Consider the following 24,343-nt stretch of genomic DNA (forward strand, 5'->3'; position numbering starts at 1 on the left):
CTGCCAAACGCACCCTACACATCCTTGTGTGAGCTGTGCAGGACAGGCTTGGCAGCTGGCATCCGCGCAGCGTGTTAGAAAAAGAAAGTGACGCAGACTTTGTACTATACAGATACTTTTCATTAATAATTTCAACAAATCCAGCAGCACAAAAATTATAAAATTTGTTAAAATAAAACTGAAAATACTGAAAGACTTTGATCAGAATCTATTCAAGCTCAAACTGACACTCTCTTGTTTGATTTTCCAGTGTCTCAGTGAAACCAAATACTCATTAAATCACTGTAGTAACAGTATTTAACATCCTCATGTCTTTTAAGTAGTCTAAAGAAGTTTTTGTTTCCAGCAAAATAATTTCACCAAAGTCGCATTTATCATCTGAACTTTGCAAAGTAGGTTAATCAAATTGTAATTTAATATCTGAACCACAAACACTGTGTCAATTGTGCAAAGCTCTCTGGTTACACTTTCAGATCTCGCATTCTAGTTATTCCATCCCGCCCAGCATAGAAAGCTGTAATACTTAAAAAGCTTATAGCTCTTAACTGGAAACCATAGGTGAACAATCTCAAGACACATAGCACGCTTTTAAATAGTGTCTCCTGCAGACCCTTGTAGTGCTTAAACACGGGCTATTTCTTACAGCACCTATTGCATATGAGCTTTTGGGGAGGGTCTCGCACGTACGCAGTTTCATCTTCGTATCCTGATGACAAAGAAACTGGAAATACCCTTGCTATTTAGTTTAAAAAGATGTCAACAGACATTGGAAAATTAAGATTGTCAAAAGGGAAAAAACATGAGCGAAAAAGCTTCACAGGTGGTCAGCTCATGCAGCGCTGTAGTATCACAAGCAGCAGAAGTGCCAAGTAGATGGTAGTGAGCTTCTCGTGAGTTGTTTTCTGCAGGGTAGACAGACACTCATCCTCGCCTGGTGCGCATTGACTTACACAGCTTCCTCTTTCCAAGGTGCTTCCTTGCAGAAGCTGTGACCAAAATGGCAAACCATCTCAGACAGTGCTCGATTACAGAATGATGCCTGGTGTTGGCCAAGCAGTAGCCACCACAGGAATGTGTATCATGGCAGCTCTGGTTTGTAAGCAGTTGGGTCCACGTTTGCAGGAGGTCCCAGTTAGTGCACTTCCATTTGAAAATGTTTAAACAAAATTTTAAAGTAGTTTGGGATTTTGTGCCAGGGTCTGTGAGCAGCCTCTGCAATCAAAATTCCCCATGAGGAAGGCCGCTTTAGGAAGTGTGCTCTTCTGCTGTTGTAACATCTCTACTTTCCAGAGAATTCAGCATAAAACTATAATTAATATGGTTATTAAAACAGACAAGCAGCCTCTCTAAATTCAAGCACACAGTTCAGTTGCTGAAATGATTGCACATCAGCAATAAAAAAATAAATTCCATTTTCTCTTTTGCTAATCTAAAGAGAAACGTTCTTCATGTAAACAAGGCAACCGTAGTTACCTTCCTATTTTGGATTTCGGCAGTACGTCACACAGTTTATTTTCCAAAATCTAGTAAAATGGATGGGAAAAATTCTTTGAAACTCATTAAAATGAACCCTAATATATATAATTTAAAATGTGGTTTCTCTGCTTCTACAAGCTGTTTGCATGCTATGCTATACTACTGGTTTAAGACCTCTTAGATGAGGAAAGAGTGATGAATAACAAAGCTACAGCTTTCCCCAGCGTAGGGGTGACTGCCCCAGCAGAGATTTCTACCAACACAAAGAGAATTCCTGAGAAGGTGTAAGGCTGCTATTTATTGTGGTAGCCTCTGAGCCTAAATAATAACTCTGCAAATTGAACATAGAGGTCCCAAATTGCTGCCTCATACCAATTCTCAGGAGGATATTTCACATCTCAGCTGAAAACAAAACTCCAAAGTTTTCTTTTCCATGGGTTTCTGCAAATAATGTATTCAGGTGATGTCTGTGTTCTCTCTTAGAAATTTGGTCCTAGGTTCTGGCTCTGAACAAATGGCAAAATTGCAATCAGGAAGAATACATTTTTAACGTGGTTTTGTATTAAGACCTTGAATTTTGTTTTCAGTCATGAGATTTCAAGGCAAGATCATGAATTAATGCGAATTTTTAAGTTATCGGCAATTTCACAGCACATACAAAAATCATGCAAAGGCAATTCATAGTTTATCACTTGCAGCATTGTCAGGAAAGTTTTTTATGTGGGCCTGAATTTGTTTCATGGACTCACAGTAGCTCTGAAGAGCACAGCCTCCAACTTCAAGTGTCATAGAAGTAAGAAAATATACATTTCTCTGTCACTGTTAATTTGATACTGAGCTGTGATAGATTTATGAAAGAAGCTATGTGTAAGAAGCACTATTTATTTCTATATGAGGTACTGCAGGAAATGTATGAGAAATGCGGTGGGCTTAACACACTTTGGAAAAAAATATGGGTTCAATGTATTGCACATACAAAGCATTATTTTCTTTTTTTTTTTTTTCCCCCTCTAGATTAATATATTGTGTTTAGATGACAGGGGGAATATAAGTAAGGCCCCAGTTCTGCAAACATTCAGTAGGATTGCCCATGGCAGCAAAGCTAAGTTATACTCATTTGTCAGATAGGCAATTTAGAGAGATAGTAGGATTCATAACAGAGTGTTTTGTTTGTTTGCTTGCTCATAAATGGTTTATTTTGGGCAGATCTTAGGTTGGCTGTGTGCAGAGGGCATCAAGCCATGTTCTGAGGCAAACCTGCTTTGTTACATTTGGAAAAAATGGTTTGGATTATGGATTTCCCTCAAATTATTAACAGGCATAAATGGTGTTTGATTTAACTTGCTTGTTATTTACATAATGATCAATGATAGGTTAATGTCTGAATTAGCTTGGAAATCATACAACTGTTTTTATTTGACCTGATTTGTACATTTGGATGAGTTTCCTTTTCCTGTGTATAAATATCCATAACAACATGTTGAAAATTCAGGTCTCACTTACTTATTGCTTTGTTGTGGCTACTGCTATCTTTATGAGTTTGATTCTACAAACGCTTATGTATCAATGTTCCACTTGATGGCCTGTTAACACACATTGTACAAATAAAAACCCCTCCATTTCATCTAATTTTAATGTAATATTATTCTTGGAGAATGACAGAAATAAGAGAGGGAAAGGTCAACTTGCGCAAACTTTTCAGTTGTATGACTGTTCCCCAATTCCTGACTCTGGTCTAATGTTTCTTTTTGATTATTTTTATTACCTACCAGTTGTCTGTTACTTAATAGATGGCCAGATACCACATGTTATTTAGGTAGAAGGCTTTCTTTGCCCCTGAAGCTGGAGTAGTTATGTTATTATTATCCACAGAACATTGTTTTTCCTATGGAAAGACTGGTAGCTACGCTGTTTATAAGCTGGCTACTAAGAAGGCGTAAAACCCCATACAGTTCTGACTGTTCCTCTATACATGGAAAGTACAAAATAATTTAAGAACTGTGTTTCTCTTTTTTACTCAGGCGATGTTCCGAATAAGATTTCAGCAGAATTGCTTTTGTGATGCAGCAAAAAAAAAAAACCAACCTGTCCAAGGATTCCACTGTTTGTCCTCTCTCTCTGTCTTTCTCTTTTTTACGTCTTGCAGACAGACATCGCCGTTACCCAAATTAACCTCTTCTGAGTTTTGCTTCTCCCCCCCCACCCCCCCGTATTTGGATCAGGCTTCTCTCTGGGTGGGGCAAAAAGTGAACTCTCCTAACATACAGTACAAATTAAGTCTTTTTAAAAACAAAGACTTCTCTTAAGAATAGCTGTATTTTATTTCTGACAAAAGAAGGGAAAACACAAGTGCACACACTAAATCAAGAAGTCAAATGTGTGTAATCTGATGCCAAGTGTAAACATGTATGGACTTTACAAGGCTTGCCGACACTAGATACTCTGATTTTCTTTCATTTGAAAAAGTGCTTTTGAGTTTTCACAGTAGTGCTTGCAAGAGGCAGTCAAAATCGCAAAGTGAATAAGGGCAGGTCTATACAACAGCTCCTGTTGAATTGAGATGTTTTTAATTTTTTATGGACACAGTATTTTCTGCTCAGGGTAGCTAAGTTTTTGGCAGAAAGTTTCTTAAATGAATACTATAAAAAGCCGCTAAAGAGTCAAAATATAGTCCCTCACATACTAACAAAACTGTTTGATTTCAAGGGAGGTTAAGCACCTAACTACCTCAGGATATTGGCCCTAAAGACCACCTGAATACTCTTCCAGCACTGAAGGGCCTGAATACCTTTCTGTGTTCACTGAAGGAAAAATGGAGTGCAGAAGTTAGTGATTTAATAAATAAAGATGTCTTCACTGCTATTCTATCAGGCTGCTGCTGTAACAAATCATGGTATTACCCCATCTGTGCAGTACTGCTGTAAAACTGTAAATTTTTGGGCTGCTTAACATTTGTACTGAATGGTTCAAGCTGTGTTAATTATATATCTGTAAGTGCTCTGGTACTGAATGTTGGTTGGGTAGATCCCGGAGGTCTGCCAAGGAATTTTTCACATAATTTTAATGTTAACAGTATTTTTGTAGCTGGGTATTTATTTTAAACATATCACAAGGGTTTCTAAGCACTAAAAAAATCGTGTTCGCAGTTAGTCAGTGGGACTTCTGTTCTTCAGCCTTACCTCTAATTGCACCCCGTGACTGTGAGAAAGGGTGTTTCATTTTTGCTTGTTCATGCTTTAGAGCAGTTACCAGATTGCTTTGATATTGTTGTGGGGAGGCAAATGTAATGACTTTAGCCCTTTATATTTCTTCTGAAGATGGTGAGACATGTGGTGGTCCTTATTTCCAGTAAAGAGGGAGATAACTGATCAAAACGCAGTTATAAGAGTTTTTCTGTGCTGAGACAGCGTGCTCCACAGTGGATGCTCTGAGCCTCTGATGTCCTGGCACGCAGGGGAAGTGAAAGACCGGGGAGATGTCATGTCACCTTTCTTCCTCCCCTCCCTCCTCTTCCTCCCTTGGCAGCGGCTGCGGGCTGGTTCAGCCTACCATGTGAGCTACAGCAGCCATAGGACCGGTCCTGCCTAAGCCACTCAGCACTTTTGAAAAACTGGGCACCAGAAGCCAACTGGAAGAGTGGATGACTTGCAGCTCTGGAGAAGTACAGTGCCCAGGGAGCTGCGCTGGTAGTTCAGGACCACCATACTAAACCAGTGCCCCCAGTGCTGGGTGTTCCCTACATCAGCCTGTAGGCAGAAAGGACAGCAAGATGCTGGGCTCACCCCACCAGGGAGGACACTCTGTGGCAGGCAAACTCCCACTTGCCCCACTCTGGACACGTGAAGCGAGTGTAGCGCTAGCCAAGTCCCCAGCCCTAAAAATGTCTAGGGAGGGCAGCGCGACTAATTCCATCCTTGTAACCCCTCCTGGGCACAACTGCTTCAGTAGGTTGTGGTTGCTCCTCAGGAAAGACTGACGGGATGGGATGGGATGGGATTGTGTGCTGCTGCCTGCCCTGCCTGTGCCACCAGACCTGAGGGACGCCTTCTGAAGAAGGATCTAGAAAAGCCTAGATGGACTGGTACAATGCTGCTCTTTCCCTCCTCTCCTCCCCCAAGCTTTTTCCATGTAAAAAAACAGAGAACTGGCTCCTCAAAGTCACTTGGATGAATATAAACTCTTGAAAGTGTCACGTAGCCCTTGGAATAATTCCAAATAAACCCCGGCTTATTTGGAAAAATTGCTCCTTGAAAGAAATGCACAAACATTGGTCTCGATCCAAAGCCGTGAAATCAACAGGGAGACTCACATTACAGAGGGCTTTGGATCTGGCCCATTGGTGGCTATGACCAGAATGATGGTCTGTTACAATAAATCACTTATAGATTCCTGTTTTACAGATGCCTGCAAAGTTTTGGTGAGAGGAGAAAGAAAAGAACAACCTTCAGTTGCTTTCCAGTGAAATCTCCTTCTCTTTTCCAAACTATTTGGAACTGTAATTTATGGACTCTCTTATTATTCTACTTTGAATGTAGTATCTTTTATTCTCTCTTTTTATAAAGATTTGAGATATATGTAACCATTTAGAATGAGGAGTGAATTAGCTGTGCCAAGAACTTCCAATGCTTTTCATTTCCTTTTTTTGTTTTCCTTAACTGCTCAGTTTGTTGGATTATCTGAATCCATAAGTCATCCCAGGTAGTTTAAATACCAGTGACACAGAAGAAGAGACAGAGAGAACAGCGGGGACTGAAAGAAAAATTCAACGTTTGTCCTAATTGATGCACCATGTATTGAGTTCTTCAATGTGCTTTTGCAGAACAGAAGCTTGAAAATGCTTATTTGTTAGTATCATTTGCTTTGCATCCTTTTTTTTAATCATTTGGGTTTGGGGTTTTTTAGCTGAGAAGAATGGACACAGTGCGCTTGCTTTGTCAGAAAACCACAGACTTCACTGGAAGAGAGTTGCTAAATGCAATGAAGAGCAAAGCATTGGTCTAGAGGTTGGAGAAAGGAGTTTATGATGAGTTAGGTTATCAAGACAGAATATTTCACCTGCAGAAAAACCAAGAAAAAAATTTAAATCAGTGCAGAGAATATGGGGTCTTTAGATTATCACTTGTAATATAATCAAACCCCAGCTTCCAAGAACTGTAAGTCAGGCTCTAAGGTCATGAAGTTGGCTTAAAAGTTGCAGGTTATGAAAGTATATTTTGAGTTCTTTAATTAGCCTTCTGGGTTTGGTGCTATTAGATTTCAGTTTCTGGCTTTTCTTTGTCACCAAAAAGACTAGACACTTAATTTCTTTTTCTCATGAAGGCTGAGATGCCCCCAAAATCACATGATTTTTTAATACAAGGCTTTAAAAAAACCCTGTCTTGTAAGACTCACGGTAGAATTCTTAAGAGCTTACAGCACTGGTCAAGCATAAGCTGATGGTAGGTAGCAGGGTCTCCAGACTAACTAATAAATACATTCTGTTCTTCACCTCATCTGATAAATATAATTTTAACATCCTTAAATATTGTGTTCATAAACTCTTAAGGAGCACCTGCTGCCCTCAACAGCACAGAATAGTCTCTGCTGTGCCTGCAGCGGCAGAGGTTCTTCATCTCCCAGGACAGGTTGGCACCTCCAGGTGTGTCCTCTTCTCTCCTTGGTACTGAGAAAGGAGAAAGCAGGGAGCAAGAGGGTGCAAAGTGGGCTCTGTCTGTCTCTCCAATTCGCAGCTCTAATTAATTGTCTTTTCCCAGAAGCTATGGAGATGGTGGAGGGGTGTCTGTAATAATAGGTTTTCCTATTGACAAGTCTGGAAATTCAATAGAGACTGAAATTTTTGGGTCCACCAGAAGACCAGGCAATAGTGCATCTGAGAAGATGCAGATCACTGGCAGAGAAGCAGCACAGGATACTCTAGTAGGTTTCGTTGACCAGCCTGCTAGGATTAAAAGCACGGCTATATGACGTTTAAGTGTTTCAGAGAGGTGAATCAAATTCCACTCTTCTGTTAGGCTCACAGTGAAGACAGCATTGCTCTGGAAACAGGACCAGATTTACAAATAAGCGCTACAGGCATATGTCTTGGTCCAAACTTTGGGACTCATGTGATAGCAGCATCTCACAAGTGGGCTCTGGTTGCTCCTTCTAGAGGAGGTAAGAAGGCAAAAGAGAAAAGGTGATCCATATTTCGGCCCTTAATTTTGAAAAGGGATGACTGTTTCAGGTAGAGAAGGGTTATAGCTGGGGTCGGGGCACCTGAGATAGGATGAGGTTGTTTACTGAGTCCCAGGTGAAGGAGGCTGGGCAGTCCCGAGGAAGAGACAGAGGTGATCTGAACGTCTGGGCCATGCCCTCCCTTGTCTGTCAGTTTTTGTGGCTGGAGTACGACAACAGTGCAGCGCTGTGTGAAGGGGACATACATGTAATTCCTGATTTCGCTCATCAGTACATCTTACCAGCTCCTTCTTCTGAGTGCATGAGACTGAGCAAACAAGAAGCTGTGGGACCAAGATGGGGACTGATGTGTGGGAGGTAAAACGCCTCTTAGTCCCCTTGGACCAAGAAAAGCCATACTTGGCCTCACTTGTGCAAGCTACTGCCTCTGGTTTGAAGAAATGGTTGAACCAGTGTACTTTGGGTTGCGTTGGGTTGGGGTTTTTTTGCGGGGGTGAGGGAGGTAGGGTGTTTACACTTTTGAGAAGACCTTTCTAATGCTGAATGCCCAGACTCTACATGCTGTCATGCACAAAATTTGATGTGGTTTCTTGGATACTCTGCATTCCTGCAAATACAGGATTATTTGCTTTCTAGCTTTTGAACAGAACAGTAGTATGTGCATTTATGTGTAGATATGTTCACTTATAGTAAATGTGGAAATAGGGGAGACCTGAGAAGCATAAATGAAGAGTCAAAGTGAATCTCAGAGGAGATGTGGTGAAAATGGGTAAACAGAAAACTCCACTTTTGTGGGAAAACATGGAGGAACAAAACCACAAACAGGAGAGGAAACAGCCAAATCTAAACAATGAATTGCAGCAGCAAGCTGCAGCAAATGTGATTTTAAAGAACAGAGTGTTCACAACAGACATGCGTCACTGCTGAAGATCAAGTATGTGAGCACTGCTTTCCTGCTTCCCCATCCCCAGTACCTCCATAGAAAGCTCAGCCTCTCCTGTCCACCTTATTTGTTCAGTAGTGGACTTCATACGAGTGATTCAGTTCTCATTAAACTGATTTACTGGGCTCGCTGGCTCTGCTCAGCTTCAGTTTATTCCTACTTTGTTTAAAATTCGGGAAGTGCTGGGGGAGGGGACAGGACACTAATGGCCGTTCTCGTGCAAGTGGAGTGGTAGCTGATTTATTGCAAAGGTTATAAAGGAAAAGTATTAAGTGTGTTCCATTCTGCTTGGCAAAGCCATCCTGCACAATGTCCAACAAAACCCTGAGAGCGCTGGTTTGTACCAAAAAAAAAAAAAGGGACGAGGGGGGTATGCGTGTGGGTGGAGGGGGGACGCTCCACCAAAGATGTGCTCTTCTTCTTTTGAGCATTAATTAAGACTGTAAATCACAGGCGACATGAAACAACTGTATTCAACAGAACGTGGACAGTTCTGGAGTTCTGCTGTGCTTGCGCGATCAGTTTGAATACCTACACTGAAACACTAATGGGAGAGCAAACTTCAAAGAGAAATTTTGGCATGAAGAAGCGGTCTGCAGGACCATTACATGGATAAAGTTGTAAAGTAGACTCCTCCGTGCAAACTGGGAAGGGAGGTGAAATGAAAGTTTGAAAGGTTTATAGGAACTCAGGCTTCTTTTCCTTTCATGTACAAAGTCAGTCCCACATTAATTTGGTCTCGTCTTCAAATAGGCTTGTATATTTGTGTTTTGAATAAAAGGGGGGAGAGGCGGGTGACAGCAAAAAAAAATGTACTTGGATAATGAAAAGCTCAGTTAATAGTCTTTAAAATTAATTTTCCTTTTCTAATAAATAGTTGAGGCAGCTCTTTTGTCACATCGCAAGTAATAGTGGGTCACATTCCCAAGTTTATAGAATTTAAAGCCTAAATTTGTTATGATCAGGTAGTTTTATCTTCAGCAGAACATCAGTTATAGAAATTCACCCAGTTATTCCTGCACAGATCTCATGTCCTAAATGAATGTGCTAAAGCTTGTTTTTAGGAAGCCATCTAATCTTGATTTAAGGAATGCAGAACACACACCCCCCCCCATGTCAGGTTGTTCACTGTTATTATTTATTTAAAATAAAACTTAATCTTTAAAATTCCATTTTATTTGTCCATGACTTCATCTAGTTTCAGTTTCTTGCTATTGTGTCTGTACTGGGCTGCAGTGGAGCTGCTCTAGTGTAGTTCAGAAGATGATTTTCACCCATTGTAGAATGTGGTTCATTTGTTCCTCATTTTGCTTTGGTGTAAAGCTACTGGATGCAAGTAACATCTTGATGAAAAATGGTCTGTCCTTAATAGTTAATTCACAAGCAACTTATTTCTCAGCACAACATATTTACGTAATTATAAGTAGACTTCTGTCCAACTACATGTCCGGGATTCCTCAAAGCGTTTTTGGTTTGCCAAGTGTGGTTTGAGATTTAATTCATAACGTGGAGGATTCCAGAATGGCTAATGAGATTAATTTTCCTTCTTGTAGAATATGATATTGTAATAGAGATGCTCTCTTTAGATATGTAATATGTAAAAAAAAAAAAAAAAAAAAAAAGAAGAAAAAAAAATTGGGGGAAAAAGTCCTGAGTTATTTGTATTTAGTATATAGGAATCAGGAGCCCTGTTTGCAGCAACAGTCCCCATCCTTGCCATAAAGCTGCTTCTTCCACTGACCTTACTAATTTTATGCCATCAAAGGCTAACCATCTGATGTCATGATACTACTCTGAAGGCTTCATTAATATAGATACATTATTTCTATATTTAAATATAGTATAAATGTTTATGCAATAAGCAGGGAAAAGGAATTTGTTCTATTACAGGAATGTGCATGCTAGAGGGTTTATGGAATGAGAATTCGAGTGCCTTAAACCAAAGATAGGGTTCAGAGTAATTGGACTTGTCGTAACTTGCAGAAAGAGCCAATTTATCTGTATACTACTTATGTTGTCAAGGAAAGTACTTGATGTAAAGCACAGTGTGTCCACTGCTTTGCCACTGTACTAGTACTTCAAAACAGTACCCCTCCTTTCCTTAATGACAGAAAAACCACATTAACTGACCTTCTATTACATTTAGAACAGCATCTTTTTTCTTAATTGGGAACCAGGATTGTGCTGGCTTAGCACGTTGTGCCTTTCAGAGGTACTCAGATGGTCTTGAACATGAACAAATGCATGCTGTTTGCTAAAAAGGGTTGAACCATAGCACAGTCATGTGTTTGAAAAGGCTTACACTTGCATGTAAGGCGTATGCTTGCATGTCCAGATGTAAATAGTTTAAAGGGTACACAGTCTTGAACTGTACCTGTGCTGGAAAAAAAATCAGTCTTGACAAGAAGGCTGAGATAACAGTAGACATCTCTCTTATTTCCCCGCTGTTCTCTCTCTACCAAAAAAGGAAACACAGCATAAATGAACACTGTATTAATAATTCTTTTTTAAAAAAGAGATTTCAGTGTTATTACAGAAGTTCATACAAAAGGCACATTCTCGGCTTGTCTAACTCGGTGCATCACCACTGATTTCCATGGACCTAAGTCAGTGTTTCTAACACCCAGCCAGAGTGGCGGCATTCAGCTGCTGAGGGTATCGTGCAGCCACCATGCAAAAGCATACTTTTGTTACTCAGTTGTCTTTCTGGCAGTGCTGTGGCTAGTTTAGATTGGCTGTGGCTAAGTATGTGGTCACAGGAAAAACATGCATACAAACTTCTGACCTGAAGTGATTGGCAGATGCAAAGGATCTGTCCCAGGCTCTTTAAAACAAGCATACTGTAACTTTGGTTCCCTAGTTGCCCTCTATATATTCCTGTCAGTTGTTGGATCATCCAGGAAGAATACCTATCCATAGCCCAGGGATTTATGTCGGTTCACAGATGCTTTATGTGTACTGGAAGCAGGCAAACATGTCCGAATGAGAGGTGATAAAGGGAAGCAAGAACCAAGGAAAGTTCTGGATTTTCCATTTCTTGTTGACTTCAGATCAAGACCCAGTGCATTCTTAGGAAATACACTCTATGCAAATGAAGTGCATGGAATTACTAGCCAAGTGAAAAACACAGGCTAGTGCTATGTAAATGAATGGGCTTTTTGCTCATGCTGGCTGAGTCTGTGATAGCAGAACAGCTGAGCAAACACCCTTCAACAGCATTTGTTACCCATGTGGTGGTTGTTTCACAGTGATCTTGTACCTGTCTATACACACACAGGTAGGCACGCCTTAAGTCTCATCTTGTGGCAAGCATATTGACTTAGAAGAGAGAACATCTGAACTGAATTTCATGGTCTCCCTTTGGCTCCAGTGTGATTCTGGGCAGGGAGCTGGTGTGGCTTATTTTTCACCCAGCTTCACGTGCCTGACTTTGAGTCATTTCTCTCAGAGGTCCCTTTACTGTCCATGGAGAAAAGCAGCCCACATTTACAACATGTTTATCAATCTCTTTCAGACACCTGCAGTGGAGAAGTTTACATTTAGTCAGATGAAACCAAGACTTAGCAGCAGATTTTAAAATGCGTTAAGTCCGATGATGCAGATGGATACAGACCGGACATATCAAAAGATGGTGGAGATCACTCTAGGCTGCTCTCTGTTCCCTGAGGAGACAAATTCTCTGAGCCTCTGGGTTAATGATGCTAGCCTACTTGGGCACAGGAGCCCTAGGTGCTGGAAATCTATACTGCTAACTGGTGGGGATGGTTGCTAGCAGTTTGGCGTGACTCGGCCAACACTTTTTTGGACAATTCCTGGGCACAGTTCAGGTATTAAAGACAGACCAGGGGTGCTTGCTGGTAGGTGGCTTGGATGCAGCCTTGTTGTAGAGGCTAAAAGATGCTGGTAGGGTGGACATAGGCCCCTCTGGGTGAGTAATCTGCAGGGCTGTAGAATTGTTGCAGCCGTGGCTGTAGCCTGTGTGTCCCTGTTCCTTGTTTATTAAATCATGGCCATAGCATTCCCTGCCTCAGAGTTGTTTATGACCGTAAGTTAAAGCTCGTGGAAGAGCGCCCAGCCAGGGTAGTTTACGTCCCAAGCAGTTCCTTGATCCATTTTGCACACAGCTGTACAAATGCTTCTGTCTTTATCATTGGGGAAGACTGGGGTGGGGGAAGGTAAATGTGTCTGCAGGTAGAAAGAAGGGGGGTGGCAGCAACTGCTTTAAACCAGCATTGCTGCTAGAAACTTGTTCTTCAAATGACCCCCTGTTGACTTTACCTGCCAATCCATGATCGTTTGCATAGTTCAGTATATTGGCTTCAGGGAGCCCCAGAACAAAGGCTTTCTTTCCTCAAAAAACTCAGACCTTACTCAGATAAAACTCCCACTCGTGCCCCAGGGAGTTTTGCATGACCAAGGATTACGGGATGGTGTCTCAGCTTTGCAGCGTGTACTGCTTGTAGCCACTTTTTAAGTTTTGTGGATGAGTAAGACTGTGCTCATTTAGAGGGAAACTTGGTTTCTGTTTGCTCCTGCTCAATTGGCTGGAAACTTTTTTTACCATCCTCTTTGTAGGCTGGAGGTGGGGCTTTTGAGGAACCTACAGGTGAAGAGGAAGGGCACCCACCAGAAGGAGGTGCCTTGGGTGAACGTGGGGAAGGAGAGGGCTTTGACGATCTTAGCAGACGGGCGGTGGGCATTTGAGTTCCGTAGGTTGGCCGTGCTCCCACCCGCATGGGCCCCAAGGTTTCAGAGGTGAGGAGTTCCCCAGCCCTGGCAGGACTGCTGTTAAGCCCAAGCTCAGTCCGCGAGTCTGTTCAGCGTTTGGGGATCCTGAGATGCTTTTTTTCCTCTCCTTTCCTGGTGTGGCAGGTATGCTGCATCGTGTCTTTAGTTTCTCTGATTCTGCAATTACTTACTGTTATTTCGCGTGAGCAAAGCAGGCAGACGTTACAATACCTTCCTGGGCAGCATGTCCTGCAGTTTTTATTTCCTTGGATGAAGCAGTAAAGCAGTCGCTTCAGGGCCAGCGAATTTGGCCTCGTTTCGTCAGCTGGAAGGTGACTAGTTAAAATCTAACTAGCAGTTTCACACCCAGTGCCTGACAGGAACAGTCGTTGAAGACTATTAAGAAAATAAAAATTCCCTGCTCTGTCATATAATGGAAATGAGTATACTTCAACAGCCATCCGCTCTAATCTGTTAGCCAGCCCTTAGCAGCTTACCAAGCCTGTATTTAACCTATTTCCCTAATGGCAATTAAGAAATGTTTTCATTTCCCAGGGAGAGGATTGCCAATGAAATCCCCCTCTCCCCCGCAATCCCCGTCCTCTGGCTGCGCTCTGTCCCTCCTCTTCCCCACACCCCAGCTCCTTCTTCCTTAGCCCAAGGCATCCAAAGCATTCCCCGTGTGTTTGGGTAGCATGCAGTGAGGAAGAAATGATTAAGCAGCTGAATGTTTGAAATCCAGCTAAATGCACCATTATTATCTGCTTAGGGCTTTCTTATCTCGAACTGTGTGGTGCTTAATGGCAGGCCCATTGTTTTCAGCTCAAAGGTATTAATGAAGGAATCAGGGCAGCAGGCTGATGTCATAGGTGGCTGAAAGGTGACTTGCTGCACTGATTTCCCTTACTCCACCCCTTCGCAAGCCCTTTCCAAGTAGTTCAGGAGAAGGGTTAGTATTTTTAGAGTGGTGGGGGAAAAAAAAAAAGCAGCCAGGTTGCATTTGTGTGTCTGGTAAAGGGATTGCAGAGGCTCCTAAATATCCTGCTTAAAAGATGTACTCTCTTAGCTTCTGCTCTACTTTCCCACTTCATAAAGACTCTGAACTGCTGGCGCGGGTCTCAGTGTGAAAGCGGTCGGCCAGCCCGTGTTCACGCCTGCCCTAGGCACTGGCCAGCAGATGCACCTTATGTTCTGACCTATATCCAAGGTGAGGTTTCCACTTTGTGTTTTCCAGCCGAAGAAAGAGCTGTGAGTAAGTAGCTGCCACCAAGGCTTACTTCTCGAGGTGGACGCAGCCCCCAAGATGATGTACAACTTAAAGAAGTGCTGATGTACTCAAGTATCAGTTGTACTTTTTGTCACTCTTCTGAGTTAAATTACTTTTTTTTTTTAATGTACCTAGTTATTAGACACAAAGTGGTGTGTGTTGTGTGAAGAGAGACTCGTCTCTCTGGGGTGGGATATTGTGAGTGTACTCAAGTTTTCTGTTACATGGCACAAGCTGGGAGAGAGGTGAAGATTCAGAGTAGGTTAGATTTCATTGTCATTGTTTGTATTTTAATTTAGTTATTTCTGTAATTCTTTTTGTGGCAGATTTAACCTGACATTCCCTTCTTTTTTATCATAGACTTGAAAAACATGCTGCTTGCTTTGACTTAAAGCTTAAGAAGTAGTAGTATAGCCCTACACTTTAGAACTTGGCATCACACTGCCTACAGAAATGGTAAACACAAATAAAACTTCATCAAGTGTTTTTTTTTACAGACCCAGCTAAGAATTTGAAGAAAGATGTGTTACCAGAAACTGACTTGTGGAGCTTTTGTGATTTATGGAACAGTAAAAGAAAAATAGCTTTTAGACAGTGGTGTTATAAGGTAGCAGGTAAAGAGTTCTTGTGTGCATACATATCCAAGTAGGTCTCAGACAAGAATGAAAAACAATGTGCTTCCCCCCCCTTCATTTTAATGAGTCAGTCTTTTTGTGTACTATGTAATTTAATCAGAGTCTTTGTGAGTACAGTTAAAATTTATGTCTTGCAGGCATGTGATTAGTAAGTAGGATTTCTGTCTTACCTAAACGAATGAGTGAAGAGTTTACTCCTATTTCTTATTTTTGACTGTTGTTGTTTATTTTTCTCTATTTCAGTTTAGTTTTGGTCTGGTGAACACATAGTAGTTTTCACTATTCACTGGAGTATTTTATGTGTCTTGAAGGAGCTGTCTAAAAAGTCCACTAGCAAGGGCTAGACCTCAGAAGAGAAAGCAGAGGCAGAAAAAGAATGGCACTGAATTCCCATAAATGCATCAAAGCTATCTGCTGTCTTGATAAGTAAGATTTGCTTAACAGCAAATCATCAAACATGGAAATGTTCCCTTCAAATATGGTTTTTTTTTCCTGAGGGGAAAAAAAAGAACTGTATACCACTAGATTTCTTTTTTTTTCCTTTTGACTTACTTGCTCATGGTTGGTTTTTTGCCATTGGAGATTAAATCAGCTAGCATTCTGAATGAAAAACTGGAGAACTTTTTAAAAATGTTAGCTGAGGACCGGCACTTGCAGTCCCATCCTCTCCCGTCCCCCCTCCCTATTTCTGTAGGTTCAGCAGTAAAAACCTATGGAAATGTGAGATTATCAAACTGAAGCAATCAGCCTGAAATGATTAAGGAAGATGGCTATTCTTTTCTTCAGATGACCAAAAGTCATCTTGTTCAGAGTTCAGAGTTCGAGCTGCTATTTCACAACTATTTCTGTCTTTCTAAGTTTATATTTCCTGTTAAAATCTTAAGAGTGCTTTACCTTGTATGTAAGCTTGTATGTAGAAACCATCACCAGTACGTATAAGAAGCAGGGTCTGTCTTTGCCCTAAAATTATGTTGAGATTTTTTAAAGGAAAAAGTGTTTGTTTATTTCTTCAGTAATTTAGCAGATTATGTGTCAAACCCAGGGTGAAATTTTGTTTGCTGAACTTATCTTAAACCTCAGGGGGGGAGGAAGGTTCCATTTAAAGGTCAAAGTGTTTCAGGATTTCAATGCAGTATATTTTTTACCTTTAAAGTTTTCCCTTACCCCACCCAGACCTCGGACCTTAGAAGGTTTTCAGATGTCTTACATATGTTTATCTTGTATTGAAATTTTTGAAACAACTCTACATTAAATCCCAGAATAGTTAAATACCCATGTACGTATTATTATCCACTGTGCACAAACGCTGCTCTGGGAAGAAACTTGGTGTTTGAGGTTAGGGGAGAATGCTGGAGCAGACAAAATTCAGATGCTAATGATAATTAATTTATGTAGTGGCAAAGATAGGTGCACTGCCAGGTGCTTTACAGGCAGATAAGATCTGGTTTCTGCTTCAGTGAGTTTACAATCTGAGGCCCTGGTTTTGCAAATAGTTATGCACATGAGTTATGCCACTGAGTACAGCGACACTACTCATGCATGTGAATTTATTCACCTGTAGTGAGCATATCTGTGTACAGTTTCAACTACATTAGCTTTTCAATTGATTTCATGGTGCGTCAGTAATCCTTTAGTGTGATAACTGAAGTTATTTAATAAGCTCTGCAAGTCAGAAGTTAAAAGAAAATACAGGAGTCACCTTTCCTTAAGGGAATTGAAAACTGAGATTTTTCTGGGAAGTTTTTTTAGGATGCAAACAATCCATGTTAGATCTGGCACTTTCACGGCACGCTGGCTTAAATAATGTCTATTTGCTTACAAATCACACAGGAGAAAAAATCACCTGATAATTGGAAGGGAAAAGTGTTATCCCCCTTCCTCATTTGTCGTGATGCTGATCTTGGGGCCACATTAAGAGTGTTTCCAGTGAAATTACTTTCAAGTCTGGGAAAATTTAATCAGCAGAGGCCTTGGTAGCTGTAAATTTGTGGCAGCAGTCCCTAATTCATCTTGTAATTCTATGACAGGCTCTGAATTGCCCGTATTTGGCCAGGGATCACCTCAGTGGACAGTTAATGAAAGAGTAGAGGGAACTTGAAGGTCAGTTGTACTGAATTCTTTTTTTTCTTCCTGGATGTGTCTTTTTTATTGCAACCTCTTTTGCTTTGTATAATTTATTAAACAAAGCCCTTTCTTGTTTCCTGCAAAGGCAAATCTATCCCTCTTTGTTTATCTGCCTTCTTTCCTTGAAGCATTTATAAAATAGCCCCAAAAGCCTCAAAATAGATGTTTCTGTTGGAATTACTAGACAGAATTACACTCTAGCCAATTTATATTTCTTATCTGAGTGTGGTCGTGAGAATAAAACTGCAACAGATGCTACAACCAGGTATGTTTTTGAGAGTGGAATTTGTGCATTGACATGTAAATCTAATCTCAGTACTATGAGAAGACTTTAGTTACTGGTGCAAGCTCAGAACAAATGAATGTGAACTTCGGAAAACCATGAGACTTTAATCCAAATAGCACCAGAAAGTGCATTTGAGTCTGCTGGATTCAGACTAACCAGCAGATAAACTAGAATAGCTATTGTTTATTGAAACACTATAGTAAGTGGGTGCTGACTTAGCAAAACACAGGGTTTTCTTGTGACATGTGTAGTAAAACAGATACATTGAAAAAAATACAAAGAGAGGGGCATGGAATAAAAATTACAATGGCCTTTTCTTTTTCTTCTTTCCTCTTTCTTATTTAATAAAGTAAGTGCCTGTTAACACTATTTTCTCTTTTTCAGGGTCTTTTCTTTCTTTGGAGGACATCAGCTTTACCTCTTGTTTTATCTCATTCACTCTCTCCCTCAGAGTACCTCGTGTCTTAATTGTCTCTCTCTAGCTTATTGCTCCACCCTTTTTGCCTCCTTTTTCTATCCTTTTCCTATTGCTTCCCCAGCCCTTCATTTTGACTTCCATTTCAAATGCAGTATCTTCCCACCTCAGAGTTCCCTCCCCCTGTTCAGCCTGTGTCAGAAAAAAATTTGTAGGGCTTACCATCATCTGACACTTGAAGATCAAGTGTTCCAAATGACCACTCTGGCTTCAGAGGAAAAGGAAGTGTTGGTAGATGAAGTAGTGGTTTTTCAGCACCTGAGCTCTTAGCATCCTTTCAGTCACAACAAGGTCGCTGGTACTTCCTCTCAGGTTGAATTCAAAATCCTTTGCAACTCTTGGGAAGCTTCATTTACTATTACATTAAACCTGTGAAGTGGGGAGAAACAGGAGATAGGAAAAATGGGTAGAGGGGTCCACATTCTGCCTGGTATACGAGGAAAAACTAAAGATTTAGAGGGGAGTTTATTTTTTTAAAGTACATTTAATTTAAACTAGCTATAAGAATTACCTGCATTTTTGTGGTTACCATCTAGTCAAGGATGCTCTTACTGTAAATACAGTACAACAAGCTTTTCTATTTGCAAACTTAGGATTTCATGGCACTTTTTAATAGGCTTCTGAAGCACATATCCATTTTACTAGCTCTGTTACAGCAGTGGTCATTACTAGCTGCTACTTAGCTTGCACTAGCTGTGCCTGTCTTGGGTGGTGGGACATCTCTTGTGGACAGTTTGACTGTGACCACTTGTCATTTACCAGCACCAGGGGATTTCCAGCTTCAGCGCTTTTGCAGATCACAAATGTGGTACGGGAAGCAAGATGATGCCTTCTAACTCAGTTGTGCTGTTGCATCTGTGCCGACAAGGGCGGGGGGTTGTCCGTGTTGAACCCTTTCAATATGATGCCAACACAATCTCAGTCAAGTCCTGTGGAACAAAAATGGTCTTTGTTCTTGCACAAACCAATGTGGGGAACAAGGTGGCCTCTCACAGTGTTGGCAACAACACCGCATTTCTACACATGCTGAGTTTCCAATATTTGTAGAAGAAGCCACTCCGAGAAGGTTGATTGGAAGTGATCAGGATTGTTTTGCATCTTGATTTTGCGTATTTCTGTTTAAATCAGTGTAAGTGTTTGTATTGGAAATGCTGAAGTTGGCAGTAACTGCAGAGTAACAAAATTGCTTGGAGGAGGACATGAAAATCTGTTTATTTGTAGAAGGCTATTGTTAATATAATATAATTGGGTGTCAAGCTTCAAAAACCATCATACACTATGTATTTATAAAGTACTTTTATTAATGATGTAAAAGACCCAATAACAACCCAAGAAACTTCTCATTGTGAGAGGAGAAAAATATTAGTGCCTTTCCTGACAGCATTTCTTTTCACAAGGGATTCCTCTGTGGAGCACTAATCAAGTCCATTCAGAAAGGTCTTAATTAATTTAATTAAAATCTGTCAGATCAAACTGATTAGCCTGACATCCAGCCTGGCGGGAGGAAGGAGGCCGGTACATGCGGTGTAACTGTGTTGAGGTGGACTTGCCGTCTGCAATCAGAGACGTATGGCCGACGCAGTGATCAAAGCCGTCTTTCATTGTCATCGGCATAAATGTTACGGCTCCCCCAGGCAAGTGATCCAGTTTCTTTTTGTTAGAAAATATTTTATACCTCCACAGCCCTGGCAGCTCAGGAGGGGACGGCAGGTACCTGGCTCTGCGTGTGATTGAAGGGGAGCGCCGGGTGACCTTTCCTGCCCTTCTGACAACGGGAATACAGATTAAACATTTTTCATCCCTTCGCCATCCTCTGTCTTAGCCGTTGGCCATGACCACTGCCGCACGGGCAGGAGAGAGACAAAGGCCACGTTGACAGGGTTGGCTGTGCATGTTGATGGTGAGCGTGGGTATTGCCGCAGCAGAGCCTTCCAAGGAACCACCGGTGTGTCTGCGTGGGGCTGAGGTGGGAGCTGAGGAACGGCAGCCGGTGCTATCTGGCTGTGCCCGTCCTAAATGTGAGGAACTACCTCAACCACGTAGGCTTCTTAATCCTACTGCTGCTAATAATAATGATGTGTGGTTTCTATGGCAAACATCAGGGCAGCCAATGCAATCTGCGTCGCTAGCCCTTTCCGCTTCCCCTACCCCACATGTGTACTTACAGAGTATCTCTCATCTTCAAAGCTTTTTTTATAAACACTTTTATCCATTGTTATTGTGGGATGGATCCATCAAAAGGGTAATAGCTAGTAAATGCTCAGGTTTTTACGCCCCAATCCTGCAGGCGCTTAGGCATATGTTTTAGCTTTATGTATTCAGGCTTCAGTGGAACCATTCACAGTGCATGAAGTTAAGCATATGTGTAAGTTAGGAATTGCAAAGATTAAACAGCATTCCTGTTTGCTGGAAATCAAAAGGTAGACGAAAACAGTGACCCCAGCTACAGAGGAACAGCAGTTCCTGAAGGAAGAGCAGCAGCAGCAGCAGCTGACATGAAAGACTTGCCAACAGAAGACCTGCCAGGGACACACGTTTGGTCTTCATTTGTGAAAAGGCCCTTCTCCTGGCAAAATGCTAATGGGCCATTTTCTCCGAGGGTGGAAGTCATCTGGGGCATCCAGTTCCAGTTGCATGGGCACACACATAATGAAAGCATCTTTCTACAGTTCAGCAGTATGTATTCAATTTTAGTACTTGGGCTTGACCACCCTTTTTGCCAGTGAAATGATAGAGATGCATTGTTGGAAGAAATAGAACATAAGTTTCATCTGCAGATACTTTTCCTGTCTTGCAGCTTCCCAATATTTTCTGGCCGTGTCAGTTGAATTGATACCGGTATCCTTGAAACAGGCAAGGTAGCTTTAGTTTGAACAGTGAGCCTGCAGTAAAAAGGGTATGTTTGGTCAGTTTAGGATCTTACCACTGGAGAAGCATGCTTTCTGGAATGATTCAGGGTCATAAGGGTAGGGCAGACAAATACCTAAGAAAATAAGCCACTAGCCAATATATTTGTCTTTTTTGAAATAAAGTAATATTTTGCCTTCTCTGCTATCTAAGCCTAAGTTTAGATGTGTAGACATATTTTCCCCTACCTGCCAAGGGCTTCTTTGATCCTGATCTTGTATTGTCTTCATGCTGGCGCAAGGATCCACCCATGATGAGACCTTTTCGCAAGGGAATGTATTACACGGTGTCTGCATGGTTTCTGTTGATGATGACTAACTCTAGACTAAACTTCCTAGTGGAGTACCAGTCTATCTTTTTTTTCTTCTTGCTTTTACCATGGGGTCCCTTCCCTGTTATCTTCCCAATTTCTCCATTATTTTTGTCTTAAGATAATGCAAAACTGAATTCTATTCAACTGTACTCATTAAGTTGGATTCTGCTCTAAATTTTATTTTATGCTTAATCATCAGGTACCTGGCTTGAAAAACTTCAAGATTCCAGTCATATAACTTAGAGTGAGTGGTTGGTTCAACATATAGCTATAATGCATGTTTGTAGATATAAATGGGCAACAAGAAGGAATTTTTAAAGAGATATTTCTTAGTAGGATTTTATAAAATTTGTCTCTTCTCATAAAACAACTGTGCTAACTGTATATAATACATGAATCAAAGTGATTTTTAGTTTTATTTTTCTTCATCTTTTCAGCTAGCCTAATATTTGTGAGGAAATAACACTGGACATTATTGATCTATTTTTCTCTTTTCTTTCTTTTCCTAGGTCACAGTTTAGGCCCTAGTTCAGCAAAGTACTTAAGAAGAGGCTTATCTTTAAGCACATGTTCAAGTCTCAGCGGAGTAAATGAGAATTAAGCAAATACTTAAGTACTTTACTGAATAGGGATAGAATTAAGCACGTAGTTGAATGTTTTGCTGAATCAGGGCCTTAAAATTAAAAATTAATCTTATTTGTGCTACAAAGATTGAAAAGCTAGGCACTAGATTTGGATCTTGAATTAATATAAACCAGGAACAGGGTAGCACCAACTGTCACAAGAAGGGTGCATAGGTGTAAAAATGGGGTAAAGCAGGGGTTGTTAAAATTGTGGGTAGGACATACGAGAGATACACATTGAGTTCCTGCATCTGTTTTAGACTAAATTACTGGAGATTGACAATCCCTTGTGCTTCAGTCCTGGCACTGGTGAGCCCTGGCATGCATAAAAAGCCCTACAACTTTAATAGCTGCCATTCTAAGTCTAAAGTTGTAGGAGAAGGGGCTTAATCTTTCTAAGCCTCAATGCATGCTCTATTTGTCCTGTGAAGTGAAGGTAATGCCACTTCCCTTCTTTCACTTAGTGTCTCCCTTCTCTATCTGATAGCAAACTCTTTGAGGTGGTGAGGTTTCTTTCTATGTGTTTACATGATGCCTGGCACAGCGCTCTTGTTTGTGGCTTCTACGTAGTTTCACAATAAAAGTCCACAATAATAAATCTTGTGCTTTGGGCTTGACAAAATAATTCGTGTGATGTGACAGAGTATCATTGCAGCTAAAGTTTTTGTCAAGATTTAGGTTAATACAAAATAAAGGCAGCATGAAGTAGTTTTCTGACCAGCATGAGTAACTTGTGAGACTCCAGAAGAAAAGATTTGAAGAAGCGTGGTAACTTTCCACTATTTTCTAGGAAGACAGCTGCTGTTTTCAGCCTCTGGAGTTGAGCAGCTTATGCATGAGTGTAGGGGAACGTTTGCATGGACTGGTCTTAGGGACATTCATTAAATCTGCAAACATCTAGTATGAGTTTTTAGTGCCTGTGAATTCCTTCTGAGCAGTTTTTTGTATCGGTAATAAACATCTGAGTTGTGTTAAGTGAAGTATTTGATGACCATCGTTTCCACAACCGTGGAGCTCGTGCCCAAGGCTGGCTCAGCGTGCATCATGACGTTCTGTGTTGCGGCAGTCGGTGTTACCCTTTAGCGATCCTTAGAGAAGACTGACTGACCCAAGTGCTCCTCTTAAACTACACTTCATTTAAGAATACCTTAACAAGTATGCGTAGTGAGTGTAATACAATCCGTATGGGTGCTAGCTAATGGTTAACCGGCTCTGTTGAACCTGTGCTCCTTAAACAAACGCTATCAGTGTTGGATGAGTTGTCTTATTTCTGCAGACAGACGTAGTGTAGTGCAGGTTGGAGACTAATGCTTTCTTCTTGGGAGTAGAAGACAGCAGGAGGGCTTTCACTGCCTGCTCAAACAGGGAAGGGAAGGAAGGCATCACATTACTAGAGCTGCTATTTTCAAATAAAGACGGGAGGGATGAGGGTGGTGGGGTCTCTGAGCATGTCCTGAAGTTCGTAGGGTGGCTGACCTCAACTCAGCTGTTACTTTGATTTTTTAGCTGACTGTTGTCTGAACAGGTGCTCGATGCAATATAAAGCTTCTCAGGATAGTTGGCGTAACTTTGCTTTCACGCTTTGAGAAAGGGGAAGAGAAATAAGCAAGATCATGCTTTGCACAGGAGGTTACTGTGTGGAAATACTCTGTGCGGTGAATGAAGGGGCAAGATAGTGCTGAAACTTTGAGCTTTCTGTACAAGCCAAAAACCTAATAGATCAGGTGAGTCAAAACTCTGTGGATCTTGCTTGTATGCCGGGGTCTTTGAAAACTTTGTGGAAATTGCTTGTCATAAGGCATGTGGGATAACAGTCTTGTTTTCTGAACTTTTACCAAGGCAAAAATTTACATTTTATATATGGGAGAGACCTCTCACCCAAGCACAGTTCTTGCAGTGAAGCAAGGTCAGCTTGATTAATCATCTTGGCTTATAAATGGGTTGAGTTAGTATCTTTAATCTGAACAGTTCTTGAACTGTTAGAAAAAGAAAAACGATGGTTCTGGATGAGTTATAATTGTCTTTTTTTTTTTAAATGGCAAACACAAATCCGCTCTATGCATTTGAAATAAGAAAAGTAGGGTTTTGTTGAGCATAAGGATTCATTCCTACAGGCAGAAACCCAGAACTCAGCATGGAAGGCTTCAAAAGCACATCTAGAGCAAAACCAATGTCTTTTGTTTTTTCACAGTTATGGGCAGAGTAAGTTGGTATTTCAGTTTTTTGACTGTGGCTAGTAGGAGATAGATTAAGTACTTAAGAAATTGTCTCTTTGTGATTATTTTTTCAGACTAACTTTTCCTCCCTTGATGAATTAAGTGACCTACCTCTACAAACAAATGACATTGTTAGCTTTGAATAAAGTAATGGCTTTATAACTGTATAGCATCTA

At 41.0% G+C, this 24,343-nt stretch overlaps 1 protein-coding gene across 4 annotated transcripts in view; it reads left to right on the top strand.

Moving 5' to 3' along the window:
• PRDM1 (PR/SET domain 1) overlaps window positions 1–24,343 on the top strand; it is a 103,163-nt gene that overhangs the window by 23,467 nt on the left and 55,353 nt on the right. Inside the window, exon 4 of one of the 4 annotated variants that reach the window (XM_069804964.1) lies at window positions 17,251–17,323. The exons of 2 other annotated variants lie outside the window; for them this stretch is intronic. The gene's annotated coding sequence lies outside the window, so the exon portion shown is untranslated. Of the gene's footprint in view, window positions 1–14,403; window positions 14,529–17,250; window positions 17,324–24,343 lie in introns of those variants that run through there. One more of the 4 variants, XM_069804963.1, reaches the window with a different exon arrangement.

Source organism: Haliaeetus albicilla, chromosome 17 (genome assembly GCF_947461875.1).
Source record: "Haliaeetus albicilla chromosome 17, bHalAlb1.1, whole genome shotgun sequence".
Lineage (NCBI taxonomy): Eukaryota > Metazoa > Chordata > Aves > Accipitriformes > Accipitridae > Haliaeetus > Haliaeetus albicilla.